Consider the following 21,637-nt stretch of genomic DNA (forward strand, 5'->3'; position numbering starts at 1 on the left):
ATTTAAGAGGCAATGGAGGGTATGTGAATAAGAACCGTTTAGAGGATTATAGGTCTAATGCTGGCAAAGATTACTACATCAGATTGGAATATCTGGTCGGTGCAGATAAGATGGATTGAAGGGTCTGTTTCCGTGCTGTATGACACTATGATTCCATCAGGCCTTCATTCTAGCAAAGAGTAAAGTAAAACATCAGTGAAAAGCTTCTAAACCCATTGCATATTTTCCTTTCAGTTTAGGGGTTCATTACCAGAGGCAATACTTCAGGTGTAGTCTCAGTATTGTCATGTACAAATGCAGTAATACATCTTAATGATTATAACTAATAGCCTTTGCATAAAACAGCAAGATTCGATACCCTTTTCTAATTATTGGCTGAATCTGCTGATTAGGTTTATGTGGCTCATGTACCGGAATGCACAAATCCTTCTATACCAATGAGTTCTGTGATTTTCTCTCCATTTAAGTAGGTTACTCTTATTTTCTCTTTTCAACACAACACTGACTTCTCCTAACCAACGTTAAACTGTTTTCTGCCAAAATATTGATCACTAACCTCCCCGTTTGTATCCCATTTCAGAGTCTCCATGTCCAGTTAAATGATTATCTTTGTGAATGAGCTAACTGAGCTCCAAGCCAATCAGTCCTCTCATCCAAGGCATTGGTATAGATTGTAAATAGTTGATAATCTCACACTGCTCCCCGGGGAACTCAAACACAGTTACAACTTTACAACCTGAAAAACCCGAATGTTTATTCACTGATAGTTAACCAGGTTGCTCCTGTTGCTGGGTCGCAGTCTAGAAAGGTTGGATGGCCTCATCCTACGCTGTGTAATGTCCTGAGGCGAGTTGAATGACTTCAATCTATTCATGCGTCAATTCTTGAGGGCAGGAGGGTCTCCTCATAATGATGCTGACTGGCTGAATGGGATCTTCCTTTACCCCTGCAACTTTACGGAGTGTTTGAGAGAACAACACATGGGTTAGGAGTAGCAGCTGGACATTCAGCCCCTTAAGCCTGCTGCACCATTCGGAATGTGCATTGTTGATGCGATTGTAACTAAACATAATTTCCCTGTCTGTTCCTAATAAACATGGATTCTCTAGTTCATCAGAGTTCTATGGAACTCAACCTTGAGTGTTTTCTGTAGGTGGAATCCAGAGCACCCACGCAGACATGGTGAGAATGTGAAACTCCACACAGACAGTCGCCGAAGGGTGGACACGAATCCGGGTGCCTGGTGCTGTGAGGCAGCAGTGGTCGCCTCTGAGTTCTGTGATTAGATTCATACAATACCTCCCTCTACGGCACTACCCACACCACTGCATCGGTGGCACAGTTTCTAACTCTGAGAAGATAACAAATCCTTTGCTGTGAATCTGTCAAATTGCATGGCCGTTTGATTTTTCAAATAATATCTTTGGAAGCACAGAGCAGTTTTGTCTGATACTAAGCGATCTTGTTCCTGCGTCATCACTACCACTAGTGGGCCTTTTTCAGGACTTCTCAATGCTTTCTCATGTACCTTTTATGCATTGCAAGTCACAGAATGAAAAGTAAATTCAACTACTCTCCTGACGAAATGGTTCACTCAGAGGTGAGCATTTCCATTCTGAAAGGCCCAAGTAAATTTGCAACCCTCCATCTACCAGCATTGTGTGTGTGTGTGTTGTGTGTGTGTGTGTGTTGATGGTGCTGTCAGTTTTTGGAAGGTGCTGTGAGCTGCTGCCCTCTCTCCCTCCCAGACTGAATCCTCGAAGGTTATCACCCTCTGCCATTGTCACTGCAGTAGGTTGTGGAGATAGTGTCCTTTTAAACACCACAGAGACTGTCTGACCTGCACCCACGTATAGATATTCACAGGGTCAAATACAGATACACAGGTACGGAGTGTTGGGGTGGGGAGAGTAGATGGATATCGGACACTCCACCACCCGGTTTGCCCCTTTCTGTCCTATTCCAAGCTGTTTCTCCTGGAATAGGAGACGGGGAAGGATGGAGTGAGGGTGGGATTGGGTGACCGTGCTGAAAGTGCTGGTGTAGGTGGGGGTGGGGTGTGGTTGGAAGATGGTGACGTGTCCATAGGGAGCCAGTCAACAGTGCTGTATCCATCCAGTGCTATTAGCGAGGGAGATATAGTAGAGGGGAAAGAGAGAGGGATGGTGCTGCATGCAGCAGTGAGAGGGTGGAGCATGAGCCTTGATCGGGGGTCGGTGCTATAACAGATAAGCAGTGAGTGTGAGGGAGCAGAGCGTATACGGTGACCCTTATCCTGACAGAGTGGGGAAGGTTATTGATGCTTGTCCTGTATTGCTGGACATTCCTTCAGGCCACAAATACTGCACTGAGCTCAGACCATGCTTGGTGGGTCTGGCGGTGTGGCCCCCTTCTGGGAAGAGAATGGTCCTCGTCTGTACTAGCCCATCCCTCGTCTGTACTAGGACCTCTGTGCCCCTGCTGACAAACCAGGGTGTAATTGCCCCTTATCTGCCATGCTCGGGGTAAACAGTACAGGGCAGCTCCAACCTGAGAAAGCTCATCCATGTGCCCATTGGCCTTTTAAAGATGGCACTAGTGCCAGGGATCACGGAATATCCAGGGATATACGGTCGATGCTGAGTACCTACTGCCATGATGGGTGGGAGAATCTGGCTGGCATTGAATGAGAGGGATAACATGGGATGAGGTGGGTAAATGATTAGTTGATTTAGATAAGATAGCACCAGGAAACTAGTTCAGCTTCGTGCAGAAAATCCCTATATCACACTCAATGAAAATGTCACTGAGACAAATTATTGTTAGATTTAACCCAATGAATCGAAGACTCTGCCAACCCCCACCCCAGTTACAACGCCGCAGCAGCTTGACCAATGCTCTCCATCACAGACAAGGAGCTAATCGCCACCTTATCCTTGGGACATAAGGCAGTGGGGAGGGGGTGGTTGAGGTATCAGTGGGGGAGCACTTTATGCCAAGCCTTCAGAATTCTATTAGTTTTAAAATAAAGATGGAAAAGGAAGAAGCACGTATAAAACTTAAAGTGATGAAAACCAATTCTGATGATATTAACTAAGAAGATTCCAATTTCGGTTGGGACAGATATTCTCAGAAAAGAGGGTCAGTTGCGAAGTGGGAAACCTTCAAAAATGAGATGTCAAGAGAACAGAGACATTATGGCACTGTTAGGGTGAAGGGTAAGGATGGTACGTGTAAGGAATGCTGGAGGATTGGAGAAATTGAGGCTCTGGTCACGGATAAACAGGAAGCATATGTCAGGTATAGACAGCAGGAATTGAGGGTTTTTCTTAATTCATTCACGGGATAGGCAAGCATTTCATTCCTGATGAAGGGCTTATGCCCAAAACGTCGATTCTCCTGTTCCCTGGTTGCTGTCTGACCTGCTGTGCTTTACCAGCAACACATTTTCAGCTCAAGCATCTATTACCCATAACTAATTGCCCAGAGGGCAGTTAGCAGTCAACCGCATTGCTGTGAGTCTGGAGTCACTTGTTGGCCAGACCAGGTAAGAATTGCGGTTTGTTTCCTTAAAGCGTATCAGTGAACCAGATGGATTTTTCCAACAATCGAAATGGTCATCATTAGCCTCTTAATTCCTGATTTAAAGTGAATCACTAGAAGAGTCTGAAGGCAACAAGAGTATAGTTAAGAGGGAAATTGGGAGCATAAAAAGGGGACATGTGATAGCTTTGGCAAACAGAGTTAGGGAGAATCCAAAGGAATCCTACAAATACGTCAAGGACAAAAGAGTAACTGTGGAGAGAATAGGACATCCCTAAAGATCAGCAAGGCTGCCCATGTGCAGAGCCACAGAAATTGAAGAGGTATTGAACGAATATTTTGTATCAGTATTTACTTCGCAGGAGGATATGGAAGTTAGAGAATTTGGGAAATAAGTAGTGACATCTAGGAAAGTGTCTCTCTTACAGAGGAGCTGCTGGAGGTCTTAAAACATGCAAAAGAAAGAAAATGTCCTGGCTTTTATTAGAGGTACTCAAGAACTCTGTGGGAAGCTAAGGAAATGATTGCTGGGCCCCTTGCTATCATCAATAGTAACAGGTAAAGTGTCAGAAAACTGGAGGTTGGCTAACGTGGTGCCACTACTTAAAGTATTTCAGAAGGGTGATAAGGAAAAGCCAGTGAGCCTGACGTCAGTGGTGGGTAAGTTGTTGGAGGGGATTATGAGTCATCGGATTGTCACACATTTTGAAAGGTAACGACTGATTAAGGATAGTTTACATGACTTTGTGCAAGCATTATTGTGTCTCACTGACGTGACTGAGATTTTTTTGAAGAAGCGACTAAAAAGAGTAATTGAGATAGAGTGGTGCACATTGTCGATATGGACATCAGTAAGGCGTTGAATAACATTGTGCATGGTCATCTGTTTAACAAGATTTTTTTCATATGAAAGCCATTTGGATACAAAATTGTCTTAAAGGTAGGAGGCAGAGGGTGTTGTTAGAGGATTGCAATTTCCTGGCAAAGATTTGAAATGCTCCACATGCTGTGCAGATAGTCCAGCTTATCGAGTTATCCACTAGCACGGCCTGCTGGTGTCTGGGCTGGTTCTCGAAGCAGATTCAGAATTCGAGGCAATGGACCATTCTAGCGGACCTGGCAATGTCTCCATTCAATGTTTGCTTTCTTGGAATCGGACCCACCATTGTCTCCCTTATCCCATTATTCCAATTCCATATCCACATCCATATTTTCAGCAGGTTATCAGTTAATAAATTATTTATTTTTTTAAAATTATGTATCTTTCCCTGGACTTAGTTTCTGACTCCCTCGTGCATCGAGTGCTGACATGGTGAAGCTCAGAAACATTGAAATGGTGTGTGTCAGGCTGTTGTTCAGTTCCCGATGTGTACAATGTGGTGCTTCATTGACAGGGGTGTTCCAACAGCTCTGACTCACGTGTTTGAAACTTGGTATGCGCCTGTCCGCGGAACGCCTCTGTTTGTCTCTCTCAGTTGAATGTGCGGTCAGTAACACGAGGAAGACCCTTGAGTATAATTATAAAGGACCAGACATCTAACTTGTAGCTGAAGGGCTTGTAGCTGACTCCTGTTATTGAAAGATTAGTGGAGCTGCTGGGGATGGTTTGCTGGAGGTTGTGCTGTGAGCTGCCTCAGACATTCGGGGAGACCTGAGGATTTGGTGACCCAACTCTCGATGGAGCATGGGGACTGTAGTTACAGCATCTGGGTCTGTAACATGAACAACAAATGGAGCAGAGGCTGCAGATAGGGGAAGCTCTGAAACCACGGTGTGAGTGTGTGGGGAAAGTGATCAGCCATATCTGTCTGCATCTTAGCCGGGAGAAGTACACATTCTCACTCTCCCCGTTAAATACAATGATGCACACTCTCCCTATCTGCCCCCATACACATTCACACCCCCCTCTGACATTCCACACGCGCAGTCCACTCTATCACACGCACGCATGCACACAGCCTCTCTTTCTCCCTCGCGCACTCACATACATACTCCCCCTCACTCTCGCTCACATACACGCAGTGTCTCTCTCTCTCACACAGACACGCCCCCTCTCTCACACATACGCACAAGCGCTACTCCTACTTTGTAAATTAAAACAGTCTAACTCCAGATCAAGACACAGACAGATTCCAAACAAGGCCTCACGCTTAGAATACATTGTCTGACCACAAGTGTTACTTCATTTACATCGATAGTACCTGAAGGTGTCTCCAGACAGTGACTTGAAATAAATTCTGCGATTTGCATATTAATCAATCAAACTCGCACCTACATTCTAACTGATTAAGTACTTAAGAGCCATCTTAGGTGTGTGGACAATTCATGTGCATGAGTTGGACAGCCCTTTGATCTTTTCCTTATAACTTCTGTGTTTAAGGTCTTCCTCTCTCTTACACCTAATGAAGGAGCAGCGCAATGAAACCTTGTGTTTACAAATAAACCCATTGTACTCTAACCTGGTGTCATTTGATTTTTGACCTTGTCCAACCCAGTCCAAAACCAGCTGCTCCATATTTTATCTTTTACTGGTTAGCTAATCCTCTCCCCGAGCAATTAAATTGTTCCTAACCCCATGTGTTCTTGTCTTGCATATGAATCATTTGCGATTACGCACTCATGTCTGGAAGCCCAGATATAATACATCTATGGGATCCCCATTATCCATCTTTCTTGTTAAGTTTTATTGAAGAAAGTTAGTCATATAATTCAAACATGATTTATCATTCATAAAACTATGTTGACTGTGCTGGATTGTGGCTTGGCTTTGGATATTTCCTGTTATTACTTCCTTCATAACGTATTCCAATACTTTGTCTTCAATCTCAACACTTTTTTCACTACTTTTCATTTCCCAGTGAAGCTGATTATTCGAAGTCCTTCCCTTTCTATAACCTCTACGTTCCCTTTCACAATTCCTGTGTAAAAAGCACAAGGCTGTAAAAGATCTGCCCCAGTTGCTGTATAAGAGGCATGAGTGACTAAATGGACTCATTGTGTTCCGGCTTTACACACACGATGGGCTGAAAGTCCTCCTGGTGTTCTGACATTAGTCCGGATGGCCTGAATGTCCTGCACCTGTTTCTTACCAGGCCGCTCAAGACCTCAACGTCCTCTTTCTGTTGCTAAGTGGCAGGTTTGGGGAGTTATGAAATCTCCCTGCTCAAATGTCACTTTTCAAGGACTGAACTGTGCAGGCAGGTTGTGTTGTCCACACTAGGTAGCATCGTGTTTAGCATTGCTGCCTCACAGTACCAGAGATTCAGATTCAATTTCAGTCTCCAGTTTCCTCCCTCAGTCCCAAGGTGTGCGTGCTAGGTGAATTGGCCACGCTAAATTACCCATAATGTTCGGGGATGTGGAGGCCATGGAAAATGCCAGGTTACAAGATTGGGTAGGGTGAGTGGTGGAATTGGATGGGATGGTCTTCGGAGGATGAGTGTGGAGTCGATGCGTCAAATGGCTTGGTTTCACACTGTAGAGATTTTATGATTAACACCTTCATTGCAGAAACCAGTTCAGGGAATAATCTCCGATGTAATTCCAATGTCTTTTCCACAAGGAGGAGATTAAACCTGTGCACAGTACTCCAGGTGTGATCTCACCAAGATCCAGTCCAGCAGCAACAACACTCTGCAGCCTACTGTAAGGTTCCCACCCAGGTTAGAGCAGGCTCAGCTATCTGGGGAAATACACAGCATTGTTGAAAGATCATTGCCCTTCTCTACTGCACCAGCATAACGGGAGATCTGGAGAAAATCTCACAATGACACTTGGGAGGAACGGGTAAGATGTGGTGAGATAATTAAAATGATGAGATATGCCTTGCCAAACATCTCGTCTGAATCTACCATTAGCCTCCCGAGAGCCCACGTCACTCAGATTCCACAGAATCTGGTGAGGTGAATCTTAGGAACAGCAAGGAGAAGCAACGTTCATGGGAGTTATGTATCAAAGTGAAAGCTGCAATACAAGTGTGAATATGTCATAAAACAGGAAAGTAGACATTCCGGTTTGTGGGTACTACAGTAATAATGGTCAGCTTGAAGTTACATCTAACCAGTGTTTACTCAAGTGAACGTTAATGTTGAGTGTGTATGAGATAGGTTGCTTTAGAAGTATGTTGAGCAACGAGCAGTTGATCAGGCAATTTTGGAGTTGGTGTTGTTTGATCAGAAGAGCAAATCGAAGAATTTGCTATAAAGGAGCTTTTGGGAATAGTGATCTTAATGCATTGAATTTTATATGTATTTTATAAATACAAAAAAGTTTTTTTTTCTTATATTTCGGGTATATACCTGAGTCATTCAAGCCATTAAGATATGAGAATAACGTTGGCTTTAGTGAATTTGAAAAGTACATTAAATGAATTAATGTCTGTTATTTACCAAAACACTGTAAAGTCTACTTTATACATATATCCCTCCAAGGCATAAATCGCAAAAGTGAAAGGTGATTCAACAATGATGAATAACAGAAGTTAAGAATTGCATTAGATCAATGAAAGTGCCTGAGAAAAGAGTCATATATTGTGGATTCATTGAAATTTTGGACGAAATGAAGGAAGACTAATAAACTGATAAGTAAATTAGAAAGAGAACAAGAATGCAAACTAACCAGAAACAAAAAGACTGATGAAAAACTGCCATCAATATTTGAAAGGAAAATAAAAGCAAAGTCAAATGTGGAACAGTGAATGTGTGGACAGGACAATTTATTGTGGAGAACAAAAAAAATGATAAGGATACTAAACAGTTACTTTATGTCTGTCTTCACTGAGGAAGATCCAGAAAATCTCCCAGAAATACCAAGTGGCCATGGGACTTGCGTAACTAAAGACTAAAATCATTCATATCAGTGACGAGGTAGCATTTGAAAACATAACTGTATGGATTAGTCTGACAGACCAAATGTACTTCATACCAGAATTTCAGAGAAAGCAGAAATGGACATAATAGTTGCATTGCGAATCACTGTATTTTTCCGTTTTCAGTTTGGAAGGTTATAAGTGCATTCCAAGGATTTACAAAGTGAAGAAGAGGGAGAATGGTGAACTACAGACTAGTTAACTTATTGTTCACAATGGGGAATCTGTTGAAATTTATTATAAAGAATGTGATATTGGACACTTGGAAAGTTATAGCAAACGTCTGGAGAATGATGCTAGATTTTTAAAAGGGAAGGCAACATTTACAAAATGTTTCCTTGACGATGTCCCTTGTCGATATAAACAATGGAGAACCAGTGGATGTGGTATAGTTGGATATCAGGTGAATGTTTGGAGAAATCATACAGTAAGTTAGCCCTAAAACAAAAAAAAACAAATTGTATTGGGAGGAACATACGCAAATGTGTGAAGGTAAAAGTTAAGTTTCCCTTTGTTTGAAGGGAATCAGAATATAGGCGATGAAGGGCTCTGTGCTCTCTCTCCGCGGATGATGTCTGAGTCCCTGCTATCTCCAGCATGTGTTGGTTTCACTACAGATTCCAGCTTCGGAAGTAAATTGCTCCGACTAGGAATAAAGATATTCTGCACCAGTGACACAGAATGTTGGTTAGTCTGTACCTGGAGTATTGAGTACAGCTTTGATTTCCTGATCCAAGTAAATCATACTGATCTCATATACTGAATGGACATTCTCCACGATAATCACTTGTATGGCAAGATCATCCGATGAGCGAACTCCGCCTGTATTCTGGAGAGTTTCAGAGAATGAGAGATGATCGAAATGAAACTTTCAAAATATCACTCAGAGGGGAGTGACGAACATAGGGGCATCGAAAAGTGTGAGCAAGATTAGCAAGGATTTCAAGATATTCCACAAGAACATCAAGCAGAACAGAATAACCAGGGAACGATCAGGGACCATTAGAAACCAAGAGGGCAATCTGTGTGCGAAGCTGGAGAACATTGATAGATTGTGACATGAGGGCTTCCCATCTGTTTAACTTGGGAGAATGTGGAGGCAGGTACATAGTTCAAGAAGATGGAGTGGGAAGATCTTAAACGGATTGATATAAGATGCGAGCGGGGATTGATGGTTTTGGATGGTATAAAATTGGACAAATCCCCGGGGTTGGATGAGTTTTATCCCAGGCTGCTGTTGGAGACAAGGAAGGAAAGGCACTGACTCAAATGTTTAAGTAGGATCTGGTCACATTGGAGCATTTACAGGAGTGCGGGTGGAGATAGACCAAGGAACTGTAGATCAATGAGTATCAGATCAGTGTCAAGGAAGCTATTGGGGAAAATAGGGAAGGAGAAAATTCATCTTCATTTAGAGAAGCAATATTTGATCAGGGATCGTCAGCATGAAGATATCAGAGGGACGTCATGCCGAACAAATTTTATTGATTTTTTTGCGGAAAGGTCACTTATCTGGTTCTTCAGCAAAACCTTTGTCAACGCCCCGCATGGGAAACTAATAAAGAAAGTACAATCTCATGCCAGCAAGTGTAACTTAGTAAGTTATATTCAAGTTGTCTAACTGGCAGGAGACAGAGAGTGGTGGTGGAAACCTATTTGTGTGATTGGAGACCAGTATCCCCTGGCGTGTCACATGGATCAGTGCTGTATCCCTTATTATTTGTGGTATTCAGAAATGATGTAGATGCGAATGTGGAGGGGGGTGGGAAGAGTGTGTTAATTAAGTTTGCCTTCAGCAAAAAGATTGTCTGGGTGGTTGGCAGTGAGGAGAAAGGTCTTATGTTACAGGAAGATACAGATGGAATGATCAGATGGGTGGATCAATGGCAGATGGAACGTAACCCTGATGAATGTGAGGTGATGTACTTTGGAAGAAGGAACCAGACAGGGGACGACTCAATGGATGACAGCACACTAGGAAGCTCAGAGGGTGCATCTCCACACATCCCTGAATGTCACTAGGCAGGGTAATAGGCTGGTTCAGAAGTCACATGCGACTGTCGGCATAGCCTTTATTCATTGAGACATAGATTGTAAGAGTTATACAAAAGATTGATTCGGCCTCAGATGGAATACTGTCTGGAGTTCTGGGAGTCACATTGTGGAAGGATGTGATTGCACTGCAGGGGGTGCAGAGGAGATTAACCAGGATGTTCCCTGGGATGGAGCATATCAGCTATGGAGAGAGGCTAGATAAGCTCGGGTTGTTTACATTGGAGCAGAGAATGCGGAGGGGGACGTGATTCAGAAGGATAAGATTACGAGGGGCATGGAGATGGTTGGTAGACAGCAGCTGTTCCTTTTAGTAAAAGGGACATGAACAAGGAAACATACTTTTAAAGTGAAGGGGTTGCGGTTTAGAGAAGATATGAGGATTGTTTTTCGCCCAGGGGGTGTTGGGGTCAGGATTAAACTTCCTGAGAGGATAGTTGTGATGGGTAATCTCACAACGATTAAAACGTACTAGAAGTGTAATAACATTTATGGCTACATATCTCATGTAAGAAAGTGGGGACTAATGTAGATCGTACTGCTTTTCTGACAGTACACAGTCTAAGCTTCTCTGATTGTTTAATTATGGATGGTGCAAACAGTTAAGAAGATAAGTGGCGCGTTGACCATCATTTGAGTACAGGAGTAAGGGTGTCTTACTGCAGCTGTGCAGGCCCTTGGTGAGACCCCATCTCGAACATTGTGCAGTATTGTGTACAGTTTTGCTCTCCTTACCAAATAAAGCACAATCCTGACATTGAGGGAGAGCAGTGAAGGATGACCAGTCTTGTCTCTGGGTTGACAGGCTTGTTGTTGGAGCAGAGTTTGGGATGACTGGGCCTGTATTCCATGAGCTTTAGGAAAATGAGTGAAATATATAAAACTCTGACAGGGGGAGACAGCATGGAAGCAGAGATGACAATTCCCCTGGCTGGAACGTCTCAAACAGGCGCCCACAGTATTAGGTACAGACAAGCCACTCTGCATTCAGATGAGAATAAATGTCTGGACTCAGAGACTGGTGAACATGGGGAATTCTCTCCCAGATCAGGCTGTGGAAGACAAGGCACTGAATATAAATAATGAATTTAGACAGGAAAGGGATGGGAAGAGTGTAGGAGTATGGTGTGAAGATAGAGGAATAGCGACCATTGCAGGTTGTTCTCTGAAAACGCGGCAGCTGTGTTCTTGTGGAACACTATTATAGAGAGCAGAGCAATATAAATAATGGGGTTTGTAGGAAAAAGAGCGTAAGGGGCGATCGCCCAATAATGTCAGGTAAAATCAAAACAAAAATAATAGTCAACGTAACACAAACAACAGCACAGTCTACATAAATCTTAAAACCATATATTGTCATGAAATAGTGCTGTAAGTGCCACACTTCCACAAAACAGTTACTGACTACAGCACTGTACCTTTCACCAAGCTCTTCACCAGAAAGCACGCGAGCTGACTGACCACATGACGCTACAGCGGGATTCCAGTTGGATTAGATTCCCCACAGTATGGAAACAGGCCCTTCGGTGCAACATGTCCACATCACCCTCCGAATAGTAACACACCCAGACCCATTTCCCGACCCTATGTTTACCTCTGACTAACACATCTAACACAATGGCCAATTTAGCATGGCCAATTCACCTGACCAGCACATCGTTATGGGAGGAAACTGGAATACCAGGCGAAAACCAGGCAGACACGTGGAAAACATGTAAACCGCACACAGTCACCCAATGCCGAAATTGAACCCGGGTCCTTGATGATAACCACTGAGCCACTCTGCCGTCCCAAGATTTCTACCCAAGATTCTTCCCTTGGTTTGAAATAAAGTTCCTTCTAAATGTCGACTACAATTCCCAGTTCTGGATGCAGGTTTGCTCTCTGAGCTGGGAGGTTCATATATCTACAACCTCAACCTGAGCTACAAATCTTCTCAAAACTCGCATACAATTCCCAGTTTCAGGCTCAGTTTCAAGGATTGCAGAGCGGATTACATTCCAACTTTAGCTGAACACACTGAGGGTACATTTAGCAGACAGAGGATCCTGAGGCTGGGTTTTGCTGTTCAGCTGAGACCGGGAATGGAATCACATCACAGTGAACAGGAGCTCACTTTATGAATCGTGTTGCAGCCAAATAGTTTTTAATAAACCCACATTATTGGAAATCTGCCTGTATATTGAATCGAGGAGCAAATTTGATCGACCGAAGGGACTACAGTAATTCTTATTTTATGTCTCCCGATGTTTAAACATACTAAGGGTTATGAACACTGTGTGGGGAAAACTGCATTGAGGAAATTTTCACCATGAACTAGAATGGAGAAAGTTCAATGTGTCTAAAGACCTCCCCCTTTCCCGATGTTTCTGTGCAGTTTGTGGGAAAGCTCTATAACTGTTGTCACAAGCTCTCAGATGTTAGGAAGGAGATCTCTGCAGGATGACAGGACTGTGTTTCCCATTCCCTTTTCTAATGCTGATGCTGGTGCTGGGTGTTCTGTCCGAGTTTATCCTTTACGACCGGAGCAGTTTGATACAATAGAGTGTCTTGCTTGGCCGATTTAGAGACCATTGAAGATTTTATTACAATGTCACTTTTAAGCCAGACCAGGAAAGCACGGGAGATTCACTTCCGGAAAGTACATTGGGGAAGGAAATTGGTGTTTACAATCGACATTGGCTTCAAGGTCACTGTTAGTGATGCTAGCTTTTACATCTTGATATTTTATTAATTGTTATTAGCTTCCACCAGCTGCCAGAGCATTAGCCTGGTCTGGATTAGTAATCCAGTGACATTACCACAACAGCACCATCTCCACATTGGGACCGATCGGAAACCACACTGAGCAGGTTATTTCTATGCTGCTGGACTGCTCGGTGAAAAAGAACTCTCACCAACGTGATGATCGCGACGAGACTGAGGATGTGGTAAATGGTAAGACTGAGGATGTGGTAAATGGGACTGGATATAGTTGAGTAATTTTCCACGTGGCCAGAAAGATGTCAGGTTGGAGCTGTAATTAAACAGCTTCCCCAGGGGCAGAGCATGTTGTGCAGCACAAGCCTTCAGTCCTATTGCAGGAATGGTATCAGGGCCCATTATCTGTGTCGTATCTACAGTGTTCAGCTGTTTCTTCATGTCACGTGCAGCGAATCAAATTGGTTGAAGACTGGCATCTATGATTCTGTGGGCATCATGGCGAGGGTGAGTTAGATCATCCACTCAACACTTCTGGCTGTGGATGTTGCAGACACTACATCCTTGTCTTTTGCACTGATGTATAGGGCTGTTCCGTTATTTAAAATGGGGATATTTGTGGAGTCCACTCCTCCAGTAAGTTGTTTAATAGTCCATCGACAATGATGCCTGAATGTGACAGGGCTGCAGAGTTTCGATCTTAGCTTTTCGTCTTGGCATCATTTCCCCCTCTCCATCAGATGGTAGTTCTGCTGTTTGGAATGTAACCAGTCAAGGACGGTAGCTTTAATGGGTTGTCATCATGTTTAGATACACATGATTCTGACTCTGGCATGTTCATTCAAACTCGTCACTGAACCATCACTCGGCTTGATGATAACGGTACAGTGATGGATTACCCTGGGGGAAAAGTTATGGATTGTGATTGAATGTAATCCTGCTGCAGCTGCTGCTGTAATCACATGATAACCCAGTGTGAGCTGCAATATTTGCAAATCAATTCTACTGACTTTCCCCCAGTTCTCACCGAGACCCATTCACCCAACAGCCCTGTACTCAGTGACCGAACCTGGTTTCCAGTTTCATATTCTCATTCTGCTGAGGGCCCTGATATCACGCCTCCAATTCGTTACATTACTCAGATACTTTCACACATTAAGCTGAAACATTTTCTTTCACGTAATACCATCTGCTGTGTTTGAAGTGAATATTTTTTCCTCTGTTTTTCTCTCTGACCATGATTAAGACCTCTGTCGTGTCAGTGATGCCAGCCTTATGTTGGTTCAGAACCAATGAACTTGTGCACTTTGCGTTTTGTTCACTTCCCAATGTACAGCGCTCTGTGCCGGACAGGACTTTTGAGCAGAATCTCCCGGAGGGAGAAAGTTGAACATTTGGAATTATATCGATCTGGCCAGAGATACAATTTGAGTTTAGAGATCATCACCACCATCAGACAAAGGAATACAGGTGCTTGAAGGCTTATAGGCACGAGTAAGATTTCCATGCTTCCTTAGTATTGTAACATAAAGAAGAAAACAAATAACAGGATGACGTTTGGGTTGAGTGCTGTTCACCTGTCACTTTTAATATTGTTTCAAATTTACAGTGCTGGTCTTTAAATGCTTGTTCTTGAAGTTAATATCAGGTGGAGTGTAGGAGATTGAGGGGTGACATTATAGAAATTTACAAAATCAGTGGAGGCATGGACAGGGTGAAAAGCCAAGGTCTTTTCCACAGGATAGGAAAATTAAATCATAGAGCCTTAGGTTTATGGTGGAAGAGGGAAGATTTAAAAGGGAGGAAGAGGGAACTTTTTTTTAACATAGAGGGTGACGTGTTTATGGAATGAGCTGCCAAAGGAACTGGCAGATGCAAGTACAGCTCCAAGATTTAAAAGCCGTTAGGACAAACATATGAATGGGAACCATTTAGAGGCACGTGTGCCTAATGCAAGCAGAGGGGAATTGTTTAGTTTCGAAAACCTGGCCGACATGGACAAGTTGGACCAAATATTGTGTTTATACACGATATTACTGTATAAATATAGAAAGTGAAGAAAAGGGAAGTAAATATGTGATGTAACCAAATTGGCAAGAAATATAAAAAAACAAGGAGTACGAGCTTTTCCTTGTATGTAAGAAGAGTTCAAGAGGTGTATGTGATCTTTGGTAGAAAGAAAGTCAGGAAAGTATATTGACGACAATTGGAGGGTGTGACGGGGGAACTGGATATAGGGAACAGAGATAATTTACACCAGTATTTTACATCGTTCCTCACAGGTGAAGTTGCTGTAAATATTTCAATGGTATAAACAAAATGGTAATAGGAAAGAAGATCTTGAGCTGCCTCTAACAGAAGGAACAAGGCAATTCTCAAACAGATAAGACCAAGGATAACCAGGTCATCAACAATTCATAGCTGGTTTTAAAAGAAGTGGTCACAGAGTGGCTAGTGGCACTGTGTGAAATATTCCATAAATCTCTGGATTAAAGGAGTGATCCAGTGAAACTGGAGACCCTCCAACCTGGCTCCTGTCTTCAAGAAACGAGCGAGACAGAAAGCAGGAACCACTTAGCCTAACCATTATTGCTGGGAATCTGTGAGAGTCTGTTATTAAGGACGGGACTGCAGAGCATTCAGAAAAGCTTCACACAGAGACAGTATGGTCTTGTTAAAGGCGAACTATATTTTGCCTGTAAAATCATGCAATGTTTTTTTCTGGAAATCCATGAGAATGTAACAAGTGGGCTTGATAAAGGGAGACTGAAAGACAAAAGGCTTTCCAGAGATTTTCCACAAGGTATCACAAAATAAAGGTTCTTACGCAAGACAGAAGATCATAGTATGACGCATAATGCATTAGCATGGGATGACACTTCGTAAACACTTAGAAATCGGAGAGTCATCATTCATTGAGCTTTAAGGAAAAAATGTATCTATTGGAGTACCACGATTATCAGTCCAATGGCAAGAGCTGTTTACAAGATCTGCACTTAGCTCCTGACGACGGGAGTTGAGTGCAATATACATCCGAGTTTGAGGATGACACTGACGACCAAAAGGCAGGCTGTTATTAAATGGAGAGGACTCCCAAAAAAGGAGCAGTATAACGAATTGGACTGTTCTTGTATATGAAACATAATGTCAGCGTGTTAATGCAGAAATGTTGGTTCATTAGACTGGTTCCTGGGATCAAAGGGTTGAATGATTGATTACATCAAAAATGCTGAGGTGATTATTCATTGTGGTTTAAATGAATGAGGGTGTCATTACTGAAACGGACAAGATACAGAGGGGTCTTGATAAGGTCGGTGTTGAGAATATGGTTCTACACCAGGGCAGAGTCTCGAACTCAGGGATGTAGATATAGAATAAGAATTTCAAACTGATATGTAAAGAAATGTCTTCTTTCAGAAGGTAGTGAATGGCTGGAATTTCCTAACCCAGAGTGTTGTGGAGGCTAAGTCACTAAATGCATTTACAGACTGGTTTGTGACATTTCAGTGAGTTGAGGGATGCAAGGGGTTAGTAGGAAACTGGCATTGAACCGTGGAGTACATCAGCCATGTTCTTATTGAATGACAGCGCAGGTCTAAGGGGCCGAATAGCCCGCTCCTGGTCCTATTTCTTAAGTTCTTATTTATGTTTTTGGAAAATAATTTGATTATTTTCCTGGAAGTCATGATGTAAAATGTTGCATTCAGAGACAGCAGAGAATTTGCCTTAAATGACCTTGTATGAGGCACGGGGGCTGTATTCAATGCGAATCTGGGCCTGTATCATGACTACACCAGGAGCAGAAGTTACAGAGAGTGGAAACCTGAAAAGAGGGATTTGGGGGAGGGGGGTCACTGCCTGACCCAGCCTGGATTTTCCAATACATTTGCCAAACTACACCAAACCATCGGAGTGGCCTCAATCTGACCCTGTACAGCAGGACTGAAGGGCTGAATGGAACATCCGAACATAGGGCTGACAGACACCAGTGGGCCATTCGGCACTTTGACACTATTCCACCAATCAATAAGCTCATGGCTCATGTCATTGTGTTCCCAGCTGACTTTTCTCTGATTTCACAATGATCCCTGATTCACCTGTCTATGGAAAATCAGACAAAGTCAGCCTCGCTATAATATGAAAATTCAGCCCTCCCAAACTTTTGGGTGAGAGAATTCCCACTTGAATGAATTCCCACTTTGTGAATTACTCCTCACTGCGGTTCTGACTGAGGTTGGAAGGTGTCACTGCTTCCATTTCTAATCCCACTTCTCCACTGCTTACAACAAATTTTAAATGTAACCAGGTTGGCGATATGGCCAATGATAAAGGTCTAAGACTGGGTCAGGTTCAGTTATCAGAACAAGCCAGTTGGATTTCTTTAGTCAGCTACAAGTAATTAACAGAAATAACTGAAGCGTATGATGGAAATGTGGTTAGCTCTGCTGCCTCACATCACCAAGGAACTGCGTTCACTTCCAAACTCAGGTGAGTTTGAACATTCTCCACGTATTTGCGTGGATTCCCTTCCAATGCTCCAGTTTCCTCCCAGAGTACACAGATGTGCAGCTTACAGTGGATTGGCCATGCTACATTGCCCATTGCTGAGAGAGTGTCCCTTCATAGTATCCTCTGTCAGTGTGGGGGAATTGAACCTGTGCTGCTGGCCTCGCTCTGCATCACAAAACAACCTATCACATTTCCAACGCCCCTCCTCCCTACCTTTTATCTTCTCCTGCTGAACACTCTCTGCTCATTCCTGAAGAAGGGCATGTGCCCGAAACGTCGAATCTCCTGTTCCCTAGATTCTGCCTGACCTGCTGTGCTGTTCCAGCAATAAAGTTTCAGCTTTGATCTCCAGCGTCTGCAGACCTCACTTTCTCCTCACAAAACAGCCGTCCAGCCAACTGCTTGGGAGACAGTGTAACTGTTACAGGCAGAAACAGGCACAGGCAAAGGGCAAGAGAAACTTTCATAACAAGGAAAATGGTACAATTCAGATAATGGTCAAGATAACAGCTGAGGATAAAACGTTCTCTGCTCAAAATTGATTGCATTTCATAACCGGACAAGTGTTGAGAAGCAGTGTTTGGCTGAATACAATAAAGTGAGACAAAGTGAAATAGCCAGAATTACTAATTGTGATTGGATATAAAATAAAAGCATATTTTTGCAGGAACCCAGGGGGTTGAATGACTGAAAGTTTCTGTACCTGAAAATGGGAAATACTTTGGGACACTATCTAGAATTTTCCATATTCAAAGTGTGTATGTGTGTGAGTGTGTGTGAGTGTGTGTGAGTGTGTGTGAGGGTGTGTGTGTGTGTGTGTGTGTGTGAGAGAGAGAGAGAGAGAGAGAGAGAGAGAGAGAGAGAGAGAGAGAGAGAAAGCAGATACTGCACTGAGCTTGGTGGTGAGCTCAGACCATGCTCGGTAGGGCTGGTGGTGAGGCCTCCTCTGTGAAGAGAATGGACCCCCCTGTACTCGCCCATCCACTAGGATCCCTGTGCCCCTGTTGAAAAACCGTGGTGTTAGTTAGTTCCCCTTACCTGCCATGCTCGGGGTCAACTTGCAGGTTGGCTTCAAACTGAGGAATTACAACATTGTGCCCATTGGCCTTTGAAAGATGGAACCAGTGTCAGTGATCATAGAATAGCCAGGGGCATCAGTGCGATGGTAAGTCTCTCCAGTCATGTTAGGTTGGAGAATTGGGGCGGCATTAAATGCGAGGAACACTATGAGATTGAATGGATAGTTAATGTGGTGAGTCCGATAAGATAGCACCATGAAACTAGTTCAGTCTCGTACAGATAATCCCTTTGTCACACTCAATAAAAATGTCACTGAAACAAACTATTGTTAGATTCAGACCAATGAGTGGAATACTCTGCTGACCCGACACCCAGTTACAAAGTTGCAGAACAAATGTTCATTTAAAACTCTCCCTCATCTTTATTGACGCCAATATCCCCTTCACCTATCATCCTGGGAGTAATGGCTCATGTTGTAGGATGCTGTCGAAATGTCTTCATTTCAGCATTCTGAAACCTGTGATCTTACAGGAAATTGTCTCTCAATTTCCCTTTTGCTTTTTACGCAAAATCCTTTTTATTGTTGGTAGTTATACTGATTTCTCCGCCATCTCTCTCTGGCAGGAACTAGGGAATACGGACTAGGCAATAAGGGCTCTGTATCAGAGTGATCATGTAACTAGACTGGTAATTCAAAGGCACGGGCTGTGACTCCAAGGCAGTGTTTAAAATCTACCATAGCCGATGACAGAGCTTAAATCCGAATGACAAAAATTGGAATGAAACTTAATTTCACTCATGGAAACTGGAAACCGTTAAGATTTATTTTTATTATTTCACTGATAGTCTTTGCTAAATAACCTTAACATTATTACCCAGTCTGAACGCCGTGTGACTTCAGACCCACAACAAAATTGTTGGCTCCATTTTTTCTTGACAAATGGCCGCGAAGTCAAGGACAATTAGTGATGGACAACAAATGCTGCCCTTGCCAGTGATGCTGGCATCCCGAGAAACAACAGAATGAAAGGTGAAATAAACCAAGGAATGGTGGATGCTAGAGATCGAAAATAAAATTCTCCAGCATCTGAAAGTGCTGGAGAATCTTGCAGGTATGGCAGCCTCTGTCAGGAGAAATGCAGATAACGGTTTGATTCCAGTGACCCTGCTTCAACTGAAAGCAAACTGGGAAATAATATTATATAATATCATGGATGGTTGGGTTGGAGAGAGAGGTAGGGGCCATGTTTAAATTGAATGGATGGAGAAATGGCCGAAAAAGAGAGGAAAAGAAATGAAAAGTGAGCAAAAGGATTGCTGATGATGAACTGAAAGGAAAACAAAATGGCAAGTTATTCTCACATTTCACCATTTCCCATATTCCTGTATATCGCATCCATTTAGATTTGTCCCTGATTAAAGTGAGTTAGGTTCCCTGTATCTCTCTTCTGTGAGAGTGATGATTAAATCCACTGGCAATGCTGGTGCTGCCCTTATAGTTGCTGAGATATAGAGAAAGGTAATGTTACATTGTCAACTACTTCTTTGGAGAGGGAAACAGTTACTGTGGGAGTGTGCAGAAATGCAATGGCTTTCACAGCCAGCAAGAGAAACTCAGGAGTGGTAATAATTTTCAACACTGAGCGCGTGCACGTTCCGTGTGGGGAATTGACTTGTTCCTGTCATTGGAAAATCAGTGGCGTTTCTGTGGATGCTTATCTCGGGTTTGTATCGTCAGCTGTGAGGTCTGGTGACCCCACACTATACACTGCATTTACAGAGTGTCTGGGTCCATGGTAAACAAATGGAGATGAGGCTCCACAGAAGGGAAGCTCTATAAATAGGGAGGTGCAGGACAGTGCATTATCTTTCCTGGGATTTCCCGTGACATGTGTCTAAGCTGGACCAGGTATCAGGTATGAAAGCAGTTTGTTTCAAAATTGAGGTTGTTACTGAGCTGTGCTCCCTCCTTCAGTATACTGTGCAGCCTCACATACCAGTGACAGGACTGTGCTGATGCTCATCTTGTATTAAACTGGATTAATTCTGGAACTTTCCAGGCATATCCATCATCACCGGATTGCAGTCCTCCGATATATTCACTGGCTGACAGAACCTATCTGTCCGCTGAGAGCAATACATTGTGTCCATCTCGCTGAGGAAAATACAGAAAGTAACTTCCAGAAATACAAGGGAACAGAGTGACTGATGAAAATGGGGAACACCAGGAAATTAGAATTAATAAAAGGTACGTCTTTCAAAATCTCATTCAATTTATGTTTGGTATATTGCTGCATCTGATGAGCTACCTCCCAGAGTATTGAGGAGGTGGCAGTAGAGCTAGTGAAAGAATTACTGATTATTCTTCAAAGCTGGTTAGATTCTGGAAAGGATCCTCCAGACTGGAAAACAGCTATTGTAAACCTAAATATTTAAAACAGGACGGAGAGAGCAAACAGCAAACTAAACAGTGGTTAGCTTGATGTAAGCTGTGAGAAAAACATTGGAACCTTTTGTGAGAAATGTGACAACTTGACCCTTGGAAAATAATGACATGATTTGGTAGAGTCAATCTAAATTCAGGAAGAGGAAATGATCTTAATCTTCGATAAACCTGCTGGATTTTGTGGAGGTTGTCCGTTGTGACATCGACAATTGAGAACCAGTGGGAATGAAGTATTTGAATTTTCAGCAGACATTTGACAAGGTTGAATACAGGTGAGTAGATAATGTTAGAATCATGGGTAGGTAGGGGTGAAATACACCGAATGTATTAAAAGTTGGATAATCGAGAGAATGAAGAGAGTAGTATAATTATCTGGAGTGAAGGCTTTGGGGTATCAGAAGAATCAGTGTTTGGGCAATAGCTCTTCACAATATATAAAATGTTTCAGATAAGAACAACAAATATCATCATTCACATTTATGTTCATTAAATAGTGAGAGGTTGGGAAGTGCTGTTGTTGA

This window comes from Chiloscyllium plagiosum, unplaced genomic scaffold (assembly GCF_037043375.1).
Source record: "Chiloscyllium plagiosum isolate Xiang-an unplaced genomic scaffold, Cpla_swu_hap1 HiC_scaffold_47, whole genome shotgun sequence".
Taxonomy (NCBI): Eukaryota; Metazoa; Chordata; class Chondrichthyes; order Orectolobiformes; family Hemiscylliidae; genus Chiloscyllium; species Chiloscyllium plagiosum.